This window comes from Aulonocara stuartgranti, assembly GCF_965226115.1.
Source record: "Aulonocara stuartgranti genome assembly, chromosome: 23".
Lineage (NCBI taxonomy): Eukaryota > Metazoa > Chordata > Actinopteri > Cichliformes > Cichlidae > Aulonocara > Aulonocara stuartgranti.
This window is the reverse complement of record NC_138958.1, coordinates 24,353,707-24,375,786: the sequence shown is the minus strand read 5'-3', so window position 1 is coordinate 24,375,786 and position 22,080 is coordinate 24,353,707. Positions and strand designations below refer to the sequence as shown.

The 22,080-nt window shown below is 40.5% G+C and overlaps 1 long non-coding RNA gene across 2 annotated transcripts in view; it reads right to left on the bottom strand.

The window, feature by feature from the left end:
- Nucleotides 1-4,311: 4,311 nt before the first annotated feature.
- The window catches only part of LOC309700524, a 29,926-nt gene continuing 12,157 nt past the window's right edge, over nt 4,312-22,080 (bottom strand). Inside the window, exons 2-4 of one of the 2 annotated variants that reach the window (XR_014274686.1) lie at nt 6,355-7,304; nt 5,350-5,442; nt 4,312-5,219 (exon numbers count right to left, since the gene is read on the bottom strand). This is a non-coding gene — a long non-coding RNA (uncharacterized lncRNA). Of the gene's footprint in view, nt 5,220-5,349; nt 5,443-6,354; nt 7,392-22,080 lie in introns of those variants that run through there. The other variant, XR_014274687.1, reaches the window with a different exon arrangement.

Sequence of the window (22,080 nt, the reverse complement as noted above, 5' to 3'; positions counted from 1 at the left end):
CGCCATGCAGTTACAGAACAACACTGCTAACACCGACTCTGGCTCCACTTCCTTCTCAGGCCGTCTGCTTTCATTTGGCTGCTGGGTACCCTCGCTCCCCCATCCTGTATTATCATCATCATCATCGTCACCATCACCCCTGCAGATCCTGCATTATGCAGTGCCATCATTAGAGCCTCGATTTCAGACGCTTCCGGCACCATTGCTGGATTGTGACCTGGCTCCTTCTTCTTCTTCTTCTTCTTCTTCTTCTTCTTCTTCATGGGTTCTGGTCGGCTCGGATTCCAAGACGAGCTGTTGGGAACGGATGTGAGTGATAGAAATTGGAAATGCGGAGAAAGGGTGAAGAGATTGCAGCAAATCAGGCAGGATTTGGGGGGAAACTAATCATCTGCAAATGACTCTGACCCTCCAGCTGGCCTTGGCCATCACTGATACTTAACAATAGTTGTTCAAAGCACCATGAGCAGGAGCACAACGCGTTCAGTATGGGCCCTTCTACAAGACAAAGAAAAAGGTCACCAACTGTAATCAAACCCTTTTGTTCCTGTCAATTTACATAATTTGAAAATAAAACATATCACCACTGTGCTGTTTTACTTCTAGACCCCTCATAATTGTTTCTTGAGAAGTGAAATCCATTATTAGGGTGCTGGGGCATCAGCGTTTGTCTGCCTCTGAAATGAAAAAGTCACATTTCCTCATCGGAGGAAAATGGAATTGTTCAAATTGTGTTTGCAAGAGAGGGCTGCGCACGTGTAGCGGGGAATGGGGAGCACATAATACGATATTCCCGTTTTTTTTCCCTACTCGGAGTTCCAATTTATTGAAGTAACCGAGCAGAAAATGCACTGACAGCTGTAGCACTTTATTGCGAATTAGTATATACATTCTACACCCCGCGAGAAAAGCCAAGCCTCATTGTATTTCTGTAATTGCTGGAGCCCGGGAGAACGAAGGGCCAACGGCAAGTCGAGCAATTACAAGCTAAAGATGACAGGGTATACTTTTAGCTTCAGATCCCATTTGAAACTGGGAGTGAAAGTTGGGAGGAGATGGCGTCAGAAAGGTCTGTTAGGTGGCACGAGTGGGAGAGAGCAGGTGTTTAACAAATGAAATGCAAATACGTGCTGGTCAACGTAGCTGGTCATCACTGTTGTCATGGTTATTGTGATTGCTGGGTACTTTTAGTTGTGTTTAACAGAAGGAGAAAAAAAACACCTCTTTTCCTAAAATCTGCTGGCTAATTAATGTTTTTGGTTTTACTTTTTACTGACAACCCATCAGATGATGAGTATTTATTTTCAGGAATTTGTTCCCAGGTAAGCAGCTTTTTGCTGGTATTGTTGTGGCAGAATTACCAGCAAATCTACATGGAGAGGTGTGTTCCTGGATCTCACTGTGTGTGTGCAGTCATGTTTGTAAACCTGTCTATAGGAATGTGCTAACGTATATTTAGAATCCATGCGTACACACTTACAAAATATAATTGTGCATATGTAAAAAAAATATAAATGTGCATACAGGTATTAATTAGTGTCAGAAATTTTACACAGTTTCCATTTTTCTCCACACATTTATGAATCACAGCACACCCAAATTTGAACATCTTCTTTTATAGATTTACGATCCCAATTCAAAAAAAAAATGGGAACCAGTATGAAAAGTAACTAACAAAGTTTCTGCAGTGATTTCCAAATCACTGCAGAAACTTTGTCTAGTAAGTTGTGGAGACATTCTCATCATCTACAGTACAAAATAGCATCAAAAGAGTCTGAATATCTGGAGAAATCTCTGTGTGCAAGAGACAATGCCAAAAATCTACACCTGATGCCTCCGATCTTTTGGGAATGCTTCAAAGTGGAAAACTCTTCTGTGGTTAGACAAATAAAATATGAAATTGTTTTTGGAAAACATGGCTACCGTGTCCTCAGGTCTCAAGTGGAGAGGGACCATCCAGCTTCTTATTATCTCTGAGGTCAAAAGCCTGCCTTTCTAATGGTATGACAACCTATGGAACTGGCACCTTGCACATGTGGAAAGACACCAGCAATATGGAAAGGTATTTACAGGTTTTAGGGCTCCCATGCAGATGCTGTCTTTTTTTAGGGAAGACCAGGGCTGTAAAATAACTTTGTTAGCTTGTACCACTAATGGTACAAAAGTTGCTAGCTTTGTAGCACAGACCAAAAAGTCTTATGCTTTATGCTTGTGCTACCAAAACGTAACACAAGCATAATATTCTCTCTTTTAAATATCTTGCTTCCCACAACGTAAGGATCGTCTAATTTACTCTTTTTTGCTGCTTCTGAGCAGTATTGAAAAAAATTAAAGTTGCTTCTTAATCAGCCAACTTTTACTTTCTTGTCACACATACCCTCAACTGGAAGGTTGTGTTTTAGTTTCATCCTGATGAGCCTGTTTTCCTTTAAAGGTTTAAAACATCACTTGAAACAGTCAAAGTACAGCTTTTAAATTCCATTAGATTCTCTGAGCGGCTACCCTACCCTAACCTATCTACCAGTGGATTGGAGATAAACATAAAAGGAATTGTGGGAATTTTTTTAGAAGTCAAGGCTAATAACACTGACATGATAACAATTTACTACCACAACACACTACATTGCTACTACTCTGTAGCATTGTGACGTACCATGGCTTCACAATAAAACTAAGTGGGTAGCAAAGCTGTTGCGCGAGCGTATGCAAGACCATTTATGGCACAGACAGTTTTTTTCATCACATATGCAATGTATATATTGCACTGTACAGCCCTGAGGAAGATGATGTTAAACTGAATACTAAGTTGTTTACAATAGCGTGGCTTCATAGTAGGAAACTCTAGTTGGTGAACTGGCTTGCCTGGTGTCCAGACCTTTCACCAGTTGAGGACATTTGGAGCATCATGAAACCAAAAATACGACCTAGAAGATCCAGGAATGTCGAGCTAGGATCCTCTACCAGAAAAGAATGGGACAAAATTCCTCTCCCAAAAGTCCATCAGCTGCTCGCCTCAGTTCCCAGATGTTCACAGACTGTTGTTAAAAGTAGAGCGGATGCTCTAGAAGACCTTTCTTTAAAACTTTCTCAGTTTACATGTTTGATATGTTTTTTTCTACTCTGAATAAAATCTGGTTTTATGAGATTAGCAAATTGTTTTCTTTTTTTATTTACATTTTACACAGTGTCCCAACTTTTTGGCGGTTTGGGTTGTAATCGCGCACATTCTGAATACATATTTACGCACTTTTTGTACACATCCACAAATCTCAGAGCATATTTAGAGAATCCTTTACACGTTTAAAAATCTAATTACACAGAGAGAGAGAGACAGAGATTGCAAAAAACCCACATAGCTCATCATACACATCCACAAATACAATATTTCTTTACATTAGCAGCACAGGCATCTTCATAACCAGTAATATGTATTTATTACAAATGGATAGTGAGACTCTTACACTTGTTTTAATTGTGTATTTATGTTTGCCTTCATAAAAGTCTGTATGTAAGCCTGTGTAACCAGAATGATCCTTTTCAGGAGATTCAGGAAGTCACTGCTTGCCAGTGCATTTCTAAAAATCTATAAATGACCTTAAATGACTTTTACAAGTGAAAAGGATAGACATACCCTCCAGTCATGACTTTTATTCTTTTTATTCATTTAGATATAGAAATACACAGGATTTTACACATCTTTGATTAAGGTTCAAATAAGTTTAGACCAAGCAGAAACTTATAAACCAGGTTAAAAATGAAAAAAGGGCTTCAAAAGTGAGTTAACCCCCATAGGCACCCATGTTAATGCCTGATTTAATAGCACAAATAAATGTGTTTACCACCTGATACCAAGCCTGGTTTGGTCAATAGAACTCTCTGGGTGTTAAAAATCATATTAACCTGAATGCCACTGGTCACCACATCTAATTGCTGGACTGATCGCCCCTTTATGTTTGTGGTGTTTTTGGAGCATTTTGAATGCAGTTGTTTGGAAAGGGTTAGGGTTAGTATTTCTAGTATTTTATTCGTATGATAGCAAATATTAGCTGGTATCTGTGTCCATGCAAAGGACCGTCGATCCCCTACTTCCTTTAACTGTTTGCTTACACAGCCATCGAGCTAGACCTTCACTCTAAGAAATAAAATGTTGTATTTACTCCACTCGGTTATGTCAACCGGTTCCACACAACTGGGTTAGTGAAATATAAAATGTATGATATATTTAATTTGAACAACAAATTTTAAGTAAATCTGATAAATCTACTCACCCAAAACACGCTCTACTGAAACTATAGGATTAAATCACTTTAACAGAATTGCAACTTAGTCTATTTAAGTTTGTAAATTAAATAAATCGAACACAAGTTTATTCAGTTAACCTAACTTTAATAACACTTTGTGTAAAACTTGTTGAAGCACACTTTGAGCAATTCAAATGCTTCTAGATCTTTTTCCCCAAACAATCTTTACATATATTCAAGTGCATTTTAGGTGCAGGAAGACAAGATACAGAATGTCATGTTAAACTGAAATGATTAAAACTGGAAAGTGTTGTGATTCCAACATTTTTAACATTAACATGACTTAATTTAAACTTGATTGGGCTACAATGAAAAGCCCACAATACAGCCCTGCAAACAGCAGGTAGAAATTACTTTTGTGTCATTTTTGTCCATATTTAGAAAAATAACCTTTGCTTCAAAACTTAAACTGAAGTCCAAAGTTAGGAGCAGTCTTTTTCAGTGTAGTTGGATGTTGGTAAAGGTTCAAGAACAAAGAACGCAGAAAAGTGAAAGGCCTTGCAGAAGTTCTTGTGGCAATTCAAACTGAACAGTTTATGAAGTGCAAGGAGAAGGGTTCGAGAACCTTAAAGTTCAGTGTCCTCTATAGTTCACTGCAGGCTGTTTCACTCAAGCAGTTTGTTTTTCAGAACCTGCACCTTCATGGATAGGTTGTTCCCATCCAACTCCATCAGCACCTTCTGAAGAAATTCAAATGTGTATTTCAGGTGCTTTGGGTAGCTCAGATTTAGACTATAGATTAGTCCAAGCAGGAGGGCACAACCCTTTGCCACATCACTAAGAGCTTGCAGCACAGTGCATCCTTCTATGATGACACCAATGTCCTCAGGTGTATCTGCAGAGTTTGCTCTCATGTCTGACAACATAGACTCCCAACGTCAGCTGCTCTGTTTCTCTGCTTGCACCAAGATCCACATCCTTTAAATAAAAATTAAAAAAAGATAAGTTAATTGCGTACATATACATATGGACAAGTAAGTCCACCTTCCATTTCCAATCCCAAATTTAAAAAAGGAAAATAACTGATCGTTTTCCTTTTTTAACTTACCAAGAATTCCTTTAACAGGTCATCTGGCTTTTCATTTAAGTAGACACAGACAGCTTTCAGAATGCATTCCTGTCAAACATCAACGCTGGGATTCTGGTGGAGATAAGAACTCAATATGAGAGAAGTTTCCTATTTTGGTTCCTTTCAACCTCTTTACAAAACAAAGTCAAAAATATTAACACATAGCAGATATGTGATTAAGCAATGTTTCATAACTCACATCAGTGATGTGCAGTGAGGTTCATGATTGGTAAGGCACTGACTCCTCTGTGTCAGATTAACAAATATATGAACCCAAAAATCGAAGCTTTTCAATTTTGACATTACGTGAAAGCTTTCATTTTTGCTTTAATCAATTCTAGATTGTTCAACAATATATTTAATAATTGTGCCCCTAAAAATATTAAAATTAAATAGAAGATTAGAACTGGGCAATATGGACTTAAAATCCTATCATGACATTTTGTGGATAACAATAAGTCTGTGAAGGTTCACAGTCATCCAGGTCATCGTAGTCTAAGGAGCTTGGAAAGAAAAGTGAAGCTTCTTCAGTGAAGATTTCTGACACTAAACCAGAAATCAACATGGAGTCGAATTCTTTCAAACAATGTAGCAACTTAATTGATGCACATTTCTAAAATACACTACACATTCATTTCATTCTTCAAACTACAGGATCGCTGGCGCTCCCAGTGGTCATTACTGATGTCAGGGAGCAGGTGCAGTAGATGGGAGTAATTTTAAAACTGTCGGTCTTAGTAGGCAAGTCTCATCTTAACAAGAATCGCAAAAGATTTTGGAAAATTACACCGAAGCAGGTTCAACAATATTTGTTAAATGTTTTCATACTTCTAACATGTGAGAGAGGTATACAAGCTAGAGTGTTAAAAAATTTGCCAGGCATCATTTGTTTAAAAAAAATGCAAAAGTATTCCCGAAAGTGTCAGATGTGTATCAGTTAGTATACATTAATCAAATTTGTCATCCTTAAATTGTTGAACTTACCAAATAATCCTCAGATGGCGATGGATTCTATCCAGGATGCTAAGCATATGCAAGTCTCAGTTGAAAATGGCGGATGATCAAACTTCCACACTGCACATGTGCAAACTCAGAAGTACGGAGAGCCTATTAGGACAATCCTCTTTAAATTAAAGTGCTCTTCATTTTAAATGAACTTTTTACATTGGATTTAATTTACTGCATTTTGTTGTATTGAAATATTATGTTGTTAATTAAATTCAAAACAACATACTTGTGTTTAAAGTTAAAAATCAATTGGTGGCATTAGTTTTAACATGAAGCATTTACATAATGCTACCAACATCAGTGTGTCATTTCTTAGAGTGTTGGATGTGAGTGTTTGTGGGTAAAGGGTTAGCTGTTCATCTGTTTGGTTAAAGTGTAGGAAAACTATTAGAGGGAATTAAAATGAGACAATGTGTATTTTCATAACTGGAAAAGTTAGTTCATTGTAAAAATGCTGGGTGTTTTAAAAGACTATTTTCATGCTTTGACAAAGAATCCATTTTGTTTCTTTCAGTGCTGATAGTCTTCACGATTAAAGGCGTTGCATCAATCCATATTAATCACTTTTTTTCGCTGTCAAGTAGCTTTTGTCATTTTGTGAATCAGCTCCATTAACACAAATGTCTGTGGCAGCAGCTGCCACAAAAAAGCCATAGATAAGCGTTCATGGCTTCACTGAACATGTCCACAGCCACATGTATACAGTTATAAGAAAATGACTATAACACATTCTCCTTTGATTTCTTCCATCAGTCTGCTCCACTTCTCTTTTCTTCAACAAAGAAACGCAGAGAGATCTCTGGCCTGAGCTGATCCCAGACCTGCAGGGGATTTCAGCTACCTCCGAGCTCCCCAGACGCCTCCTTTCATGATTCCAGGTAACTCCTCCATGCGGTCTTGCAGCTCTGTTGCTCACTTGCAGCGTGCTAGGAGACACAGAGGAGAACATGCTGTTTTATCACTCTTCTGTATTTGTCAGGCTGATGTGCTGTTTGGTGTGCAGAGCTGCTGAACTGTGAAGTGCCGGGGGCGTTGAGAATAAAGAAGGACCTGGCAGTATATGAACCAGCCAGCCTGTCCTGTGTGCAGGTGAACTGCCCAGGGCCTTTGAGGGCTGCCTGGAGAATTGATGTCAAATGAGAGTGACTTGAGAGGTTGGTCAGGTGCATGAAATATGTATCGAGGTGTATTCCAGCTTCAGCGAGAATGTCTTCCTTTCCTCGGGTGATTGATGGATTGATTTAGACTCTCAAACTGGAACCAACTGTACTGCCCCGGGAGGAAAGCCACACCCAGCAGGCCATCCCTGTGCAAAATCAACCAGACACAGTCAAAACGAGAACAGTGAGGCTTATAAAGTTGCAGTTTTTTCTCCATCAGATCAGGCTGTTTTATTTGCCATGCTGGAACTGCGACTGTGCCTCCACTCTGCTGCTCTGCCACCAGTGAGAGCAGCCCTGGGGATGCTAACAAAGAGACGGAGAGTACTTAGGATGTAAAACGCACAAAGCCGCAATGTAAACACTTGTCTTCCTTCATATTAGATTTTCCATCATCTTCATTGCTCCGTCTTTTGCCGAGAAGCACATCTCACACTCCGGCATTTCAATTTGCAACGCCGCCTCTCCAAAGTACATGTTCATTTATTGCTGTTATTACTTTGTCATGTTGGATAAATTGATAACATGACATAACTTGTTTGCTGCCTTGTTGCGCTGGCAGTCTGATTATGAGGTCAAGTGCGTTAACAAATGACAAATGCGAGAGATGGGAGAGTTGCCATCCGTTCGCTTCGAGTCACTTCTTTTTCCTCTCCTAAAATTAAGACTGCTGCTCTGCCAGGGGTGAGGCAGATTGCAGGTTTCTCTTTGCAGAAATAATTCACTCTAACATATCAAGCTGTGGAAACTAAAGTCTAATCAGTAGCAGAAGAAACAAGAAAGCCTGATAGTCGATGCCTTTGGGTTGTTTTTGTGGTATAAAGCATATTGAACAGTTTGACTCTTTAAACTGCAGCATATGTAGCATTTTTCATGTTTTAAAAGATGCTTTATTGCCAACGCCTGGTTAGACCGTAACCTAACTGTAAAAATGAGAACCCCGCGATCCAGAGGATCTAGTCTCAGTATCCTTCTTACATTCTCGCACAATGCTAACAGCAAGCAACAGCTAACTTTAGCCTGGATATGTAGCTCGCTGATCGCAACAGACGACCTCCTCCTGAAATTCTGGACCACAACACCGACTCCACATTAGGACAAAAATCCAAACCTCGGCTACTTCTCTAAAGCACCTTTTTCATTAGTACCTACTCAGATCGATCGACTACAACCGAGTACTAGCTTGTGTGTGTGCTTGCATCTTAGGTGTTAATGCATTAAGATGTTTTAGGTGAGAATGTAATGGCGTAAACTTCAAATCTGTGGCCGATTTGTCAGGTTGTTTTCCAAGGTGTCCACTCCTGCTAGTGTAACAGCCAGAACGCCTCGTCAGCTATCATCTGTTTGAACCCGTGATGTCCTGCTTCTCAGCCCGTTGCTCTTTAAAAACCCCTGCTGGCCTTCGCACAGTGATGGAAGTTCAACACAATTTGCTTACGTTGCTTTGAACTGGTTAAATTTGGGTCCATAGCTAACCGGTTTTGGCTGAGATTAAAGTTAAGCTTCAAAACTGAATAATTTTATTCAACCTTACTGGAATGCTGTCGGTGTGTTTTGAACTGAGTCATTCACGCATCTCTATCTCCTGATGTCCAGATCTGTCATCCTTGTTTTACCATCTTATTTTGAATTAAAACTGACATTAAAGTATTTTAATCCAGGAAGGAAAGTGAGTGTTTCCACCAGGAGCAGAAACATCTGGACCAGCATGTTGATGCTGTTCATGGACAGAACCTCCAGAAATCTTTTACTGCAGTTTTTACTAATTATTTCACAGCGATGGTCCTTTTAAAGTCGAGCATTTTTCCAATGTGCTTAAAATTAATGCTGTGCAGATAAACAGAGAATGTTCACTTTCAGAGTAAAAGTTGCACCTTTGAAACACACTGGTTAAATTGGTAAGACACAGCGTTTACTTTGAAGGCAAACATTTCACTTTTTCAGCATTTACTACAGCTAAAGAATAAAAGGAGAGTATGTGCGCACTACATTTAACCAAATTAGTCGCACTGAAAAACAAATGTTTCCCCAGAATTCTGACTTTAATTCGTTTACATGTAAATTCTTTTGTTATTTTGATTATAATGTAAAACTTAACTGATCAAATGAAATTAATGCATCTGGCATGAAGTTATTTAATCCAAGCATATTTTACTTTACACAACAACAGTCTCCCCCTTTATATTGTAAGGTAAAGACCCTAATATAATATTATTATATTATATTATTATAATAATAACAATATTTTATTTTCTTTGCATGGAGATTTTTGATGACATCCATCAACCTCCAACTGGTGTTTGGGGGATACACACTTTAACCAAGCAACTGAAGGTTTCCAGGGGGTCACCACCCAGTCTCTACACAGCAAATCCAGCATGTCCAAATTAACACTGTCGGATTTGATTTCAACACTATTAAAGTGTCTATATGGGTCCACACCAGAGAGTGTTAATTTAACTCTTTTTGGAGAGTTGGTACGTTAACTCTGATTTAGTGTTAAACACCAAATCTGTCTGGAGTTGATAATTTAACACTTGGTGTTAAGAGTTTATATATTAACTCTCAAAGAGTATTTTAGTTTAACTACGTAAGAGTTATCTTCTAATTCATTCTAAAAAGCGGGAATTTTACTGTTCTGAACTTCCAGAAATTTCTTTTGGAAATAAACATTTACTAAAAAGATGCAATGGTTTTTGAAAAACATTTATTCTGAACTGTGCACCACAATTTCAAAACATTTTCTGAAAGACGTAACAGTATACATGTTCTCACTTTCATTAGAGTTTTGTTTATCAAAAGGTCTGACATGGTAAATGCAAATAACAGCATTCTCATCACTTATTTCTTCAATACAATATGCATGTCCTTCATTCATCACTTTGTGGAACTTCAACGGACTTCTGCTCTCCCCCATATTCCATCTTCACAAGCATATCCTGTGCGGAGATTGAATAAAAATTAGTTGACACTAATTAATGGCACAAATAATCCAGTAAACAATTGCAGCACAGTAAAAAAAAAAAAAAAGGAATCCTCTTTGAGCCATTACTTGTGTAAAGTATTTTCCCAAAAGACAAGGACACAGGCAATAGGTAATACTGAACTAAATGTAAAACCTCAACCTTTTTCATTTTTACCTAAACCGTGTGCACAAAACTCTGGAGGGATCTAAATGCTAACGTAGAATCCAGTCAGGACGTCTGCTACTGCTGTTTGCTCGTTTTTTTTTTATGGGCGATCGTTTTCAGGCTTCAAGTAGCACCATTATACCAACATTTCACATTCTAGACATTGTTTTAGGTGTATTTGACCAAAAGTTTGACTGAAAATTCACATGCAAGCTTTTTTTCAGTGCTGTGGTATTTGCCCGCAAACAATACCTTTCAGCTAGCTAAAACAGAATATTATGCTATCAGCGAGCAACATGGCTAATGCCTTTCACACAGCTTTGTCTCAACTCCAAAGAGCCACAGAAGTAAAAGCTCATAATAATAATTGAAACAATCTTTGAAAAAATGACTTACCAAGCATGGCAAACAACTCAAATATGTAGAGCAAAATGTTCTGAAACGGCTTCACTTCAGCTTCAATTGGAGCCGTGCTGGGGGCGGAGTCTGTGAATTTACTCTGTTGGTGTCATAGCCCCTCTAGGAGTTCAGAGTTAAGAGGTCAAGAGTTAATGTTTCCATTGTAACACCTCCAGATTTGACAGAGAAACACTCATTTTTAACACTCGATTTTAACTACTATCATTTTACACCTCAGAGTTACATTAAAAGAATGTGACTCTGCTTAGAGTAAAATTAACTCTACTTTTGCAAGAAGACTATTAACACCAAAACATTTAACACTTTTGAATTTGCTGTGTAGGCCTCCATGACTGAGCCCTATACTGTCACTCAGGTATACCTACAGTATAAAAGCGATATACAGTGCACTGGTTTCCCAGTCGCTGTACTTGCATATGTTCAACGTTACAGTACAGGACGTTTTGGACCCCGCTAGCTCATGCACAGAATGGAAAAACAAGCACCAAACGCAAACATAAAACACTTCTGGTGATTATTCGTCTAAATGTGTGATAATGTTCACATTTTCTTGTAGCTCAGGCAGAAAAGATGTCAGAAATGTTAAGTTCAACAAGGCCAGAGAGGTCATGAGTTTAATGGCATGATTGGGTAAATACAGAGTTCAAATTTGGCTCCAAGATTCCTAACGATGGTCCAATTCCTGAGGAATTGGCAGTGATTAAGAGGAGGCCGAAGCAGGAGGAAAAGCCCTGTCAAGGTCAAAGAGGGCTCGTGATAAAGGTTGCTAAGCTACAATCTGTGACAGGCAGAGAAACCTGAATGTGTGTGTGACTCAAGAAACTACAACACACTTTACCTCCAGGTCTTAATTTACAGTGAGCTGTCTTTAAAAAAGAAAAAAAGGGAGAGCTGTACGTGGCCTTTCTCTCCCACACTGGTTTTTCAGGCTACTCAGAAGGTTACATTTAACTCCAAATTAGCTCTCAGGCAGCATCTAAAGGTTTCACGAGGATCGGAGCTGAGCTACAGTAGGACCAAAGATAACACAGAACCGAGAAACAGTTGAAATGTGAGCCTGTGACCCCAAATATTTCTTCGGCAACATTCATATAATTGATTTAAATTCCATTTACTGCTAAGAGGTGTGCAGATTGAAGTGACCTCTGCCTAGGAATAGAAGTGGAAACAATAAAAAAAAGTACTGAAAAAAGCGCTCGATGAAGCGCTCAAACAGCTGCGAATGACGCCCTGGCAACACCATACCTTCAGGGGCCCAAGTGTACCGCCTGTCCTCAGGGGGACGACTGTACTGTCAAAGAATTCCCATTATGCATTATCACAAAGTCAGACAGCAAAATCTTCAAAACCAGTGTCTGTGATGGGCTAAGAAAGAGCTGACAAGAGAGCGCTAGCCGCCCCCCTCCTCCCCGCCACCCCCTCCATCTGAGTCACTTTGAAAACTTAGCAGATCCACCTTTTAACAATCCTATGGGGATGAATCAACCTTGCGCTCCTATCTAAGACGGTACAACCAGCACACCTAGAATTACAATGGAAGCACATCAAGGGACGGCCAAGCCTGACTGACAAGCGCTTCCCCCCCTCCATAAAAGAGCCGGGCTGCCTTCATTTGCATGACGGGGTTTTGGACTGGTGGTGAGAGTTAATCAGGGCTTTCCACTGTGCCATAGCAGGGGCTCTCTACCCCCACCACCACTGCTGCCATCACCCACCACCACCACTCTTTCCCTTCTAACCGAAGCACCCTTCCCCACGAGGGCCCGCCGGTGAAATCCTCTTAGTGGCAGTAGGCTAAAAGAGGAGTTTGCACCCACCTTGCCTCCTGGGATGGCTTTTTTTTGTGGGGGTGGGTGTAGCGCGAGGCTGGCCGTTCTGGGGGCTTCATCTCCATCGGGACTGACCTCCCTTCCACTGCCTGGTACCTCCTATTAAAGCAGCTTTAATTACAGAGATGATTCCTCCACTTCCTCTGCTCCTCCAACTAACACCCCTCCACCCTCCCCACCACACCCCACGCCTATCTCTCCCTCTCCACAGGGGAGCACTCCTTGTCTCCTCTCCATTAAGATTGAGAGAGTGAAGGGGAGAGGAGCCCGCAGAGCCTACCACTTCCACACATTCAGCGGGGAGCAAATACCATTTTCAGCTTCAAATGTCTTTTCACAGATTGGGTTTATTCATTTATTTTATTATTTTTCTCCATAGATTTTTTTTTTTGATCTATGAAGCAAATTAAAAATGATTCATGTGTTTGAGCGTACTTGGGGTGCGTGTGATAGTGTATGAAAAAGAAATGCATGTGGGAAAGTGGGTGTGCTTTCAACAAAGTTGGACAGATTGAATCGGGAGCTCAGATGTCAAAAACGTAGCACCAACTGTGGTTCTCGCCGTCCCAGGGATGATTAGAAAGTAAAGATTGCAATGTTATCTCCGTCCTTTGGCCCCAAGAAGAAGCAAAAGACTTCTTAATCTATATCGTACAAGAGGAAGGTGATAAAATCACCTTTGTTGTCCACTTTTTACCCGTCCACGTCCAGCCTCTATTACACCGGGATGGTACCTGAGCGCGGGAGAACTCGGGAACCATTTTTTCCCTCCATTTCACAAACAGCCAACTGTTATCAGTTAATTCCAGCGAGGGATGCTTGATTTATGCTTCCTTGGATAATAAAGTACAGTATCACTAACATGTGTAAAGTGTTCCCCAAGCGCCACCTCTGTCTCCTTGATTAATGCCGATTTAATTAAGCGGCGTGCTAATTAAGCAATAAATAATGACAAGGTGCGCATTTATGCAAAGATAATAGCAAACCCTGGGTGAAGTGATACCCCGGAGAAGTTGCCCAATCAGATCATTTCTTTGGACAACAATGGGGTGAGATTAAATGCATCAAGCAGACATGTTTGACCATTGTTATGCAGTGCATTATACACGTCCGATAATCATCGCAATGTCTATTTGCCCTGAATGTATTTAGAATTATAATTAATAGAGCAATAATCACCAGGCTATTATTGAACATGCTACCGGGTGGGGGGTGGGGGTGGGGGTGGGGGGGCTGTGCTGGAAGTGCATTTTCAGTGCTGACTGAACTTTCTGCAACTACTTTGGCTACACTCCTGTACCAAAAGTTAAATATTAAACCCATCCATATTTTTGAAAGTAAGATGCCGTCCTTAACGTGGGCGAAATCCGATAGAGCCATTAATCAAAATCACGCCCCACTGTCCCGAACTCCACAATCTGAGCGGCAAAATAAAATACCAATTTCCTCTTGTTTAGCATCAGCAGCAAAAGTCCTCGAGCTCCTCGCCACCGTACGTCCCCGCGTCACTTTTCTGATCATCCGCTCACACGCCTATTTGCGGTAAATATCCTCCCACCCCCTTCCATGTCAAATGTCTCCACGTACAGACTCCTGATATGTGTATAAGAAGAGCGTTATTTACACTGATTAATGGTCCCAGCTTCAGCGGGGTGTAAGCCGCTCGCGTCCAGACAGCAGTGACAAATAAATCTATCAATCATAAGAGGGATTTTCTAATCCCCGAGCCATCAGACAGAGTTGCAGCCTAAACACTTTGTCACCGAGCGAGCTGCCCTCCGCTCACTGTAAACATGCGCTTATACAGCGAACACAGCGCTTTGAGCGACACAGCAGCCTCCAGGTCGCTATGTATGGAAGCATTTTCATATTTAGCATGATTCAGCAAGAAACCCCTCAATGAGGGATTTCTGAAATTCAAGAATGGTGGAAAAAACTGCAAATATTTCACTTATATTGCAAGTTTTGGCCATAAAAAGGCAACCTCACCCTTAAAAGATGTATGTTATGGAACATTTCCACAATGTCCTTCATGGTGAGAATGTTTAAGAAAGCGTAGGCTAGAAAAACATCTCCAGCTGACATTTTGGCACTTTATAAGTCTATTTGAGCCAAAAGAGAGGAGTTTAGGTACACTGCACAATGCTAAGTAGAGACATCAATCGGCATCCGAAGTCCTCATGGGTCTATCAGCTCCAGTGTAACAGCATGGCTGTCTATTGCAGAACAAGCCCCTGGTTGCTCTCAACCATCTGTGACTGAAAACAAAGACTGTGATCACATTAAAACACCATGGAGGGAAGAGGAAAAATGTATCAAACTGCAGCACTTTCCATAATCTGCTCACAGGTCTCAGCCATTATACAAACACAGGGCAAATTCAATAAACCTACAACTGCCATTTAATTAAACATTTGGCAGCCAAAATTCAATTAGGCAATAATAGCTAATTTCCAGAGATGGCTAATATGTTAGACACAGATAGGAAACTCCAGGTTGATATCCTGTGTCAATTCCAATTATTTGGAGCTCTCCTTTTAAAGCTGCTTTGGCAGATTACGCAATGCCTATTTTCAAAACAGTGTGACTGCGAGGCAGCGTGTGTCCCTCAGGTGGCACAAGGCAATGTTATTATTTTTTCCTCCATCCAAGAATGCAAATTAATAGTTGCCATCTAGTTGTGGTTGTTGCGGCGACGTCCGTGCCGCCATTCGGTCCCACGTGGAAGTCAAAGTAAGTAATGCTAAGGGAAACCTAATAAGATCTTGCAGGGGGGGGAAAATGATGATTATCTTTAATCACTAACCTGCCTCTAGTGGCACCACCGCATTATCCAGCACCTTCACTCCTTATAAAAATATCTATCACACACAATACAGGGGCGATGAAAAGAAGCAGCGGTGACGATGGGAGTGGAATGCCAATGGCCTCATTACTTGTCATAGCACATTGTAACTGGAAATTGCTTCTTTCAGGTTTTGTTTGCTCAGGCAATTACAATAAACTCTCGGCTTGACACGTTGTTTGCACAGATGTAGGACATTAATAAACATGAGCTCTAATCTGAATTATTGAACTGCTTGCCATAATTCTGACAATGGATTTGGAGCCCCTAACGGATAGAGGGACAGGAGGAAAGGGGACGGCAGGGATCCCCAGGATACTGCCCCGCTGGTTGTCTCTTATCACCTGAGAAATCCCCTAATTGAATGTTGGAGTGTGCCGCACAGCCCTGCAGGTATTCCTAAACTTGGTTCAGCCTCCTTGCTTGTCAGACACTGGCGACTGCCAAAACACACATGAGCTGCATGGATCTGACATTTCCTGTGAAAACTGATCATAGGCAAAAAGGAAACAAGAAGGAGAAAGACACCGGAAAACAATCCAAGAAACTGACAGGGGGAATATAGAGAAATTCCAGACCTCTTATTTTTCTGCTTCTAAATCAGAGTTACAAGTGGCCCAGGGGGTAAATCTGCAGCAGCCAGTAGATACATGGACAAATTACCTCAACTAATTTGACTTTGACCAAAAGGTTAATAGTTAACTAAACAGTAAATGTTAACAGATGTCACGTACAGAATAATTATTTAATTATTTGTGTCACGTGCACAAATAATTAAAGCAGAGGCATTAACAGAAATCATTAAATCTGCTTGGTAAATGTTTGGCTAACAATTAAAACTGTTGGATCATACTGGACATTATTGGGTAATCAAAAATCAACTGAAATTTACTAGCTAAAATTATTGCTTGCAGATGAAATAGCTAAAGAAAATGCATAAACAGCTAAATGGACAGCTAAAACTAAAAAGACATGGCTAGCTAACAGGATGGCTAAAGCAATTAAACCATTATTTAAAAATAGATAAATACCTAAAGGCATGCTTAGATAAACAGAATGGATAAACTAGATAGCTAACACAAAAAAGGCCAAGGATGAACAAAATAATTTAATTATTTAAACTCAATTGGAAACTAATTTCAACAAAAAGCAAATATTTAAGCTAAAAAGTTAGAAAGGTGCTAACTTGCTAGCTAGATGCTAGCGACAGTTTTAGCTAATAATTTCAATGTTTATTTTTAGCTTGCTTTTTCAGCAGTTTATCTTTTATCTTTAACTAATACAGTAGTTAAACAAAAATGCTAAATAAACAGCTGAAAGTAATCAGTAAATATAAGAAATAGTTATTAATTAGGGTAACATCTAAAACTGATACATGTTATCATTTCTTAATTTGAAAAGCAAACTTTCTTCTTTCTTGTTTTCTAGTTTTCACAGTTTCGCTACAGCTTGGTAAGTAGTTTGCGAATGGCTGTAGACAAGTCAGCGTCTTTCACACAAACACTTGGGAGTAGTCCAAAATGCTAACAACTAAAGCAAATCAAAAAGTTGTAAAGTTGTACCCCTTTGCGACCAGTTTTAAATCAGCGACTGCCAGCAACCACTCTCAACCGGTCGGGGATATACATTTCGCCATCAGGTCTCTATAGCCCAAAGTCCAGTTCCAAGTTAGTACAACAAAACATGACATTGCGTTACACCCAACTGGTCTCGCTGCCAGAGGTTTCTTCCTGCTAAAAGGCACTTTATTCATCCCACTGTCGCCAAGTTTGCTCAGAGGGGGATAGTTTGATTGTCTGGGTCTTTACCTTACAATATAAGGTAAAGCCTTGAGGCAACTGCTGTTGTGATTTGATGCTATATAAATAAAACTGTGGTGTGAAGAAAGGGTTATTGAGTTCACTAGAGCATCCCATATGAAACTTTTTAAAGCAATGCAAATATATTTAGTATATTATTGTTAGTATTAAAATAGCATTCAGAGTTTAACTGTAGGCAATCAGAGATGATTTTATACTCAGACTAGATTCTGTTCCTCTCACCACTGCTGTACATATTGCACTTGAACAAATATATAGGCAAAGCACAGGTTTCATTCCTCCAGAAGCTGCTTGTCCTTTACTTTCCTTCAAAGTTTCACCAAAAAATGCTGGACAACCAGCTTCCCAGGCAAGCGTGTAGTGGGAATATCTACAAGAAGAATGCAGGAATAGCATTTTTTTGTCCTCCTTTTTTGTCTGAGGAATCTTAAGATGTTCAAAAGGCATAGCAGAGGGAGGGCCTGGCTATTCTAGATAATCAAAAAGACTATGCGGACTTTGATCACCTGCATCTCATTCAGTGCAAAATTACTGCGGTGGGGTCCTTGGCTTCTCGACATGTGAGCAAGATGGAAGCTTATTATACTGTACACAGAGGCAGACAGTGAAATGAAAGAGGTCTTTTGTCAGTTCTTTGATTACAGTAAGGCATTGTGACTGTTAAGCAGACTACCAGCAATTATGAGAGCCTGAGCAAGTGCCGATGGAGAGTTTAGGATGGAGATGTAGCCAGACAAAGGGATGAGGGGATAAATAGAAATGTGGTAAAAGAGACAGAGGAGGGAAAAAAGTGACAGACTGGACTGACAGAGCTGAACGTCCCAGCCCTTTTTTGCAGATACAACTGCAATCAGCTGTAAATGATGATACAAGCACATATGGGTCATGAGAACGTCAATGAAAATACCTTCGGGAACACTGTTGTGCCTGATTGTTTTGCCTGTTTGGTTGATATAAGCATCTGAAAGCACATCTCGGTTGTTTGCTGTGGGTAAACTCGGCTGTTTTATACCCTTTGATTCCCTACAACAGGCAGTATTAGGTGAGAAGTATGAGGCCCTGCATTTCCATGTTGAGCCCTCCCATCCTCCCTCTTTGCAATAAATATTGACAAAGAACGTGAGCCATCGCCCCGTCACAGGTTGTTAAAAGCAAAGTTTATTGTGTGTTTGCTGTCTGCGAGCATACACTATGTGTGTGCGGGTATTTGTGTGTATTTGCACACACATTAGCATATCAGTGTTTACTCCAGAAGTTACTGTGAAGCGCCCGTTTCTCCTTGGGGAGAGCTGCTTGGCAAACACCTCGGAGTAAACAAGACAACCAGTGACAATATGCTAATGGGTCGATTCATTATTCCCCTCCAACAAGCTCCGCCTCGCAGAAGACACCTCAGATCTCCAACATCTCCATCACATTTCGCATTTAGGATCCACGCGCAACAGCGCTGCTCCACCCCTCCCGCCGCCGCCGCCTGATTAATATCTCATCAAGCGCTCCACTTTTCCTCCAAACGGCCCATCAGTCATGTGGCTCAACAATGTTTCACTTCTGACATTGTCAATCTTCCGAGATTGCACAGAGGTGATGCTCTAAATAAAGTTGTTCACTTTTTAATGCTGCGTAGATTGATGCCCGGCTCGTCAGGGGTGCCCTCAAAAAAAAGATGAATCATTGACAAAAACCTGCACCAATCTCCCGCATTCACGTACACAATCTTCTTGATGAAGACGTTTCAAGCAACCACCTTGAGCTGCACTATACAAGTCAATAAGCAGCCGGACGAACCAGCTGGAGGGCTAAGCCTGCAATAAGGTTTCCCTTTAATTGAATTGGACAATGGATTGGATTTATTAACTCCACAAATATTTACTTTGTTGCCAGCGGCCTAAACTTATTACTCTCCTATGGATTTCTCCTCCTACACATTTACTGTTGTAACTTGCATCGCTCCGAATCATATCCACAAGCCAAAGGAAGACCTCTTAACGATGCATGAGGAAAAGGCCTCATATATGGCACAAGCACCGCATGCTTCTATTGATTTGCCAACAGAAACATATAGACTGGGTACAGATGTGTAAACATGGATGTGTGACTAAGCTACTGCCAAACGGTATTTGTGCTGCACGCCCAAATTACCCCCAAAATGTCAATATAATTCCTGTCGCTATAAATAGGGTCAAAGTCACATTTCAAGCTTCTTTGAGATGTAAATATCTAAATATCTATCTGTGGCGCTAGCTATGACTGAGCATTCATCTCGGGTTTAATCAACAGCCTTGGTGAGAAGAAACTCTCATTTTGTGTTAATTTAAACCTGCTACTTCGATAGTTAGTTCCTCTGTTTACTCTTCTGGGAGCAGTGCGAGCTCAGGAGTGGTTCTAGCTCCTCGAAACTCTTTGTAGTGCCAGGTTTTATAGTAATGTGGCACTCCATTTATGAAACAAAAAGCTCTTGCGCACTAGCACCTGTAACTATCGAGGTTTTTCCATGAACTTTTCAGCTCCAGCTGTGTGTGCGTTTGGAGCTCTCTCTGTTTGATTTGAATGCAGATATATATTATTTTTTGGGGTTTTTTGGGGGGATTTAGACCCAAAGATTAGTAGAAAATGCAATTATTACCCACAAATCTGAGGAGTCCGTAGGGAGGAAGAAAAATCAGGTGATGCTCACCATATTCCAAAGAAGATTTCCAAGTTATGAAGCATTGCGAGCTCCTGAGACACAACTCATAATTCATCAGCGCACTGGGGTAATTTATTTCCCTTGGTTTTAATATGTTACAGACGAGTGCTCGTGTGTCTTTCTGCCATCAGAGCTTTACTACATAGAGGCCAGGCATGTAGCGGGGACTGCCGCCGTTGCTGCTGCGCACCATACACCCCAATACCTGTGGTGCCTTTCATGGTTCAGGGCCCCCTAATTTCAGTGGGAAGTTGCACATATTTCATGGACACATCCCTGCTACAGAAGAAGACGAGGAGGGAGGGATGGATAAGAGTAGCGGGTTGGTCTCGCACAGGAGGAGGCTGATGATGGACTGTGCCTCTTCCTCCTGTGCATTGCAGGCCATCCACTTTACAACAGAAGGTTCTGGATCATTTGGTCCAGCCGCTGGCTGCTCTACAGCTCACACAGTTTGAGATCACCTGACTGTTTGATTGGATGAAGGGTAAGAAAGCTCAGTGTGGGATTCAGGCTGTTCAGAATGTGGATGACACATAGTCACTATTTCTCCCTGTAAAATTCACAACTTATATCCTTCAAAGTGAGCAGCTCTGGTAAGGTGCTGGGTTCACAACTCTGTTCAAATAAATATGCAGCTACTTTGGTTTTCTTTTAAAAGCATAAGTATGTTCATAATAACTTTCACATCTGTTATTCCAGGACTCAAATGTACACATGACGTCTTTGGCGATGTATTTTCGAGCAACACCCACCTTATTAGCATACCAGTGGACCTTCGTTTAGTAGTTAAGTTTACCTAGCTGTAAACTGGATGTTAACCGCTTCTCCATTGTAAGGTTACATGACAGGCTTGCCTTGCACACACCCTGCTCCCTAAAGATCCTTTTCAATGTGATTTAAATGGCTTGAGTCTGTGCTGATGCTTGAAAAGCCAAACTTTTCTCACCTCTCCGCCAGAAGTAGAACATACAATTTTACTCAGTTGTTAGTTCTCAAAAAGGGGGTGTGGGGATGCTAGAAGTCTGAAATAGTCCTTCAAACAATTGGCTGTATCATTAGAAAGTGTATATTTACAGATGGTGGCTATTTGAATAACACATTAGTTTGTCCCTGCAATCGTATTTTTGGCAGATAATTGTGACAAATCACAGCAGTCTGCCATCAGCTGCCACCATTCACTTCTCAGTGCAACAACTCCATCCAGCTTTTGCATAGCTTGGCTTATTAGCCACTTAGATAACTGGTAAGCATTTCAAAATATCAGGGGAAAACCTTTCCTCCTATGTAAAGTGTCCTTGGCCTCAAAATGTGTCAGAATCTCTGAGTTAGGCAATGCAACGTGTGACCCTGTGCAATATGACTGAGGAGGGAGGCAGCTGAAGCCTGAAACTTTAATATGTGAGTCCAGCCAAACAGTGAAATAATGAGTTCGAGAGGCACTACAAATGTACTGAATGTCATAGAGTACAACACTGACCAACAACATCTCTAATCAGTGAGCAGATAGATATTTTAAAAAAGAACAGAAACACAAACCGAACGCTTCCCAAAAGGGATGTTTTTGCAGCAATCACTTCAACATGCACTTTCTGAAATGCAAATCAAATAATTCTGATCAAAAGGTTTAAAATAAAAGAACTGAACGGATATTTAACACGGATTTAGTGTGTTGTGGTACTAACTAAATGTCTAAATCCAGGGCACCAAGGAGACTGCAGTGTACAAAGCAAAAATGGCGAAATCAGCTACAAAGATCCAGAGAAAAACAACAAAAAGTCAGCAAAGATTCATGCTACAGTCACAGT